Source organism: Prionailurus viverrinus, chromosome B4, assembly GCF_022837055.1.
Source record: "Prionailurus viverrinus isolate Anna chromosome B4, UM_Priviv_1.0, whole genome shotgun sequence".
NCBI lineage: Eukaryota > Metazoa > Chordata > Mammalia > Carnivora > Felidae > Prionailurus > Prionailurus viverrinus.
The window spans coordinates 73,195,094-73,199,634 of NC_062567.1; the positions used below are offsets into that span (position 1 = coordinate 73,195,094).

Sequence of the window (4,541 nt, forward strand, 5' to 3'; positions counted from 1 at the left end):
GACCGCAAGATCGTGACCTGGCTGAAGTTGGACGCTTAACCGACTGCGCCACCCAGGCGCCCCTAACATTTCTTAATTTACTGCTATGTGCTAGGCTCTGTTCTAGGCATTTTACTTGTATTGGCTCATTTATAGCTCATTATAACTCTCAGAGATAGGTGCTATAATTATCCCCATTTTACAGATGATAAAATTGCACAAAATGTTTAAGTAAGTTGCTGAAGGTCACCAAGTAAGCAACAGAACCAGAGTTCAAACCCAAAAAGTCTGAAGGCCTTTGTAGGCCTTCTAGTATACTTTTTCATGCTAAATATAGATCAAGCTTAACATTTAAGTTATTTCTTTCTTTCTTTTTTTTTTTTTTTTTCAACGTTTATTTATTTTTGGGACAGAGAGAGACAGAGCATGAGCAGGGGAGGGGCAGAGAGAGAGGGAGACACAGAATGGGAAACAGGCTCCAGGCTCCGAGCCATCAGCCCAGAGCCCGATGCGGGGCTCGAACTCACGGACCGCGAGATCGTGACCTGGCTGAAGTCGAACGCTTAACCGACTGCGCCACCCAGGCGCCCCTACATTTAAGTTATTTCTAATGACTTTTTTTTAGCAGAGCATTTACAATACCACTAGTCAGTATTTTTCCAACCTTTTGGCCATTGATGCATTGTAGAAAATACATTTTGCATTCATATCATATACCCCAAACAAAGTAATACTCTTACTATGCATAATATTCTCTGATATTTTCTATCCTATCCTATTTCCCTTCTTTTATGCACCTTAATCTGAAAAATCAGTGACTAGTTCTCATCCACATTAACTGTCTGTAGATTTTTGAAAGTGACGACAGGTACACAGGGTAGGTAACCAATGTATAGAACTTGTTTGGTGAATCTTCATCCTTGTTAGGTTTTCTGGACAACTGCACACGCATATGGTACAGAACATTCCTTATTCCTTTGGCCCAGACAGCTTTGTTGAGCCTGGTGTCAACACGCCTATCACCTTCATGGTGAATTTCCAGATCTCTTTCAGTGCCTAAGGTGCATGCTTCTTGAAACCCACTCCATGGATGCGCTTGTGAATGTTGATGGTGTATTCTCTGGTCACTACCTCCTTGCTGGCAGAATGGCCCTTCCTCTTGCCACCCTTTTTTGTGGGATCATTTCTGCTGGACCCTGATTGGAAAGGAAGAGTGCGAGGTACTGTGGGAGAGGGAAAGCAACATTACAAGTACAACTTCTGGGTCGCTTCCTATTCTATTTCACTTTTTAAATACTGGTCACAAGTCACTTAGTTGATTTCTTGACATGCTAATGAGTGGTAAACCTACTGTCTGAAATTCACTGTAGTAAATTTTTGTATATGGAGTCCCGTGCCATGGTTTGGTTTACTACTGGTATCCTATTTTAGAGCAGAATTCACGGTATTCTATTTCCTTTCCAGTTAACCTATGGTCTAGTGGCAAAGTCATGTGAAGATGGACATATGTTTTAAAAAAGATGCAAGAGATAATGGAAGTCTGGACTAGGCTGATGGCAGTGAAAATGGAAAGGAAGAATCTGACGTGAGAGTTTTAGAGGAAGACTTTCAGGATTTGACAGGGCATGAGTGACTAGTGTCCCTCCCCAGATGATACAATTAGTGATGTCCTAAGTGTCCAGGATGGGCAGAGAGGTGAGATGTAAGGTATGGAGCCATGGGACAATAGCCAGATGCAATGGTCTATCAGGTTTTCAGGCTAGTGGTGTTAAGGTTACCACATTCTAAAGCTGAATTACTGAATCCAAATGGTTGAAACAAGAAGGGAAGGTAAAACGTGAAGCAAGCAAGTTAGAGACCTCTGTGCTATCAGCACAGAGCCCAACACAGGACTTGATCCCACAAATAGTGAGATCATGACCCGAGCCAAAATCAAGAGTCAGATGCCCAACCAACTGAGCCACCCAGTTTCCACACATTACCCTCCCCTCTCAAACCTTATTATTATTCTTATATAGCATTTACAGCTACCTGAAGGTTATCTATCTATCTATCTATCTATCTATCTATCTATCTATCGTTTGTGACTCCACTAGAATATAGGTTTTTTGCATTTTTTAAATTAAGTTTTTAATTTAAAAAAAATTTTTTTTCAACGTTTATTTATTTTTGGGACAGAGAGAGACAGAGCATGAACGGGGGAAGGGCAGAGAGAGAGGGAGACACAGAATCGGAAATAGGCTCCAGGCTCTGAGCCATCAGCCCAGAGCCCGACGCAGGGCTCGAACTCACGGACCACAAGATCATGACCTGGCTGAAGTCAGACGCTTAACCGACTGCACCACCCAGGCGCCCCTTAAGTTTTTAATTTTAATTCCAGTATAGTTAACATACAGTGTTATATTAGTTTCAGGTGTACAATATAGTGATTCAACAATTTTAGGCATTACTCAGTGCTCATCATAAGTGTACTCTTAATCTCCATCACCTATTTCATCCATCCTCTTATCCACCTCCCTTCTGGTAACCATGTTTGTTCTCTATAGTTAAGAGTTTGTTTCTTGGTTTGTCTCCAGAGATGAACTTTGAAAACATGTTGCTAAGTGAAAGAAGCTAGACATAGAAGGCCATATATTGTATGGTTTCATTTATGTAAGATGTTCAGAAGAGACAAATTCATACAGACATAAAGTAAATCAGTGGTTGCCTGGGGATGGTGGAGAGAGGGTATGTGGAAAGAAGTTGGAGAAAAGGGGGAGTGACTACTAATGTATACAAGATTTCTTAGTGGGGTGATGAAAGTTCTCTGAAATTGATTATGGTGATGGTTGCATAACTCTATGAATATACTTACAACCATTACATTGTAATCGTATGGTGAATCGTATGGTACATTAATTATATTTACATAAAGCTGTTGTTTAAAAAAAAAGATTATAGGGGCGCCTGAGTGGCTCAGTCGGTTAAGTGGCTGACTTTGGCTCAGGTCATGATCTCACGGTTCATGAGTTCAAGCCCCGCATCAAGCTCTGTGCTGACAGCTCAGAGCCTGGAGCCTGCTTCAGATTCTGTGCCTCCCTCTCTCTCTGCCCCTCCCCTGCTTGTGCTCTGTCTGTCTCTCTCTCTCAAAAATAAATAAATATTAAAGAAATAAAAAAAAAGATTATAACCATGAAAAAAAAATTCCTGATTCTGCTCACTGAATACAAATAATGATATCCTAGTAGCAAAGAACTCCCTTGACACCAAGAGAGTGAGTTTCAAAAACTATTCCCAAGCCATTAAGGAGGTCAGGGGATCTCAGAATAGAATGTGATAAAAGAATCTAATTGCATTACAAATGTATGAAACAAGCTCCCTGAAGAGGATAGGGAGAAAAAGTGCTGATCCAAATAACTTTGGAGATGGGTGGAATCTGTAAGACTAAAGGCAAGAGGAATTGTCCATAAGTCCTGTATTCTAGGCAATAAAGTTGTTTCCCAAGAGGGTACAAGTTAACAATCCTGAAACCACTATATATCTATACTGGAACTGAACGATTAAATATGTATGGTGGATGGTGGGAGCCAAGTTTCTTTCTTACTATTGGAGTTAGAGGTTATAGGCAAACAAGAAGAGAAAGTTAAAACGTGATAATGGATTCGAGTTGGAGACATCGGTATGAATCCATATTTAGCTTAATATACATGTAATATACATGTAATTACATATAAAATATTAATAAATATGTGTGTATGTACACAGGTTAGTATACATATATATATTTCCTTTTTCTGTTAGCTGAAAGTGCATAGAAGCAATGATACCCCAATAGCAACAAGCACACCTATCCTGTGTTTCTTTCTTTTTTTCTTTTTTTAAGTAAACCCTACCCACAACGTTGGGCTTGAACTCATGACTCTGAGATCAAGAGTAGCAGATGCTGCCGACTGAGCTAGCCAGGCCCCCCCCCGCCCCCCCCCCCCCGCAATCATGTGTTTATAGTAACATTTTCCAATAAAAGGAAACAGTTCCTTGGAGAAATGGCTGATTCTAGGACTAAGGCAAGAAATAAACAAAATGATCCTGGAGCATCTTATAGTGCCAGAAAGTAATGAATTGCTCAAAAAAAAAAAACAAAAAAAAAAACACCCCACAATGGTGAAGTATGTCAAAGGGACACAGGAGCCACTTGAAAGGAGCCCAGTGGTCAAAGCTGGAGCAATCTGAGCAATAACTAAATGAAGTAGTACTAAATTAAGACCCAAAATATAAAATATCTATGAGTACATCTGATAATAATAATTAAGTTAGAGGTGAGTTAGACAAAACTCCCATGGAGAAGAATTTCAATTTTCTTTTCTTTTTCTCATGTTTTTAAAAAAATTATTTAGTTTTGAAAGGGAGAGAGAGTGAGTGAGCACGAGTCGGGAAGGGCAGAGAGGGAGAATTCCAAGCAGGCCCAGTGCAGAGACTGACATGGGGCTCGATACCCCGAACCATGAGATCATGACCTGAGCTGAAACCAAGAGCTGGTTAACTGACTGAGCCACCCTGGTGCCCCTGACATGTATTTTAAAAAA

At 40.3% G+C, this 4,541-nt stretch overlaps 1 pseudogene; it reads right to left on the reverse strand.

The window, feature by feature from the left end:
- Positions 1 to 797: 797 nt before the first annotated feature.
- Positions 798 to 3,635, reverse strand: LOC125170607 (60S ribosomal protein L31-like; annotated as a pseudogene).
- Positions 3,636 to 4,541: the final 906 nt, after the last annotated feature.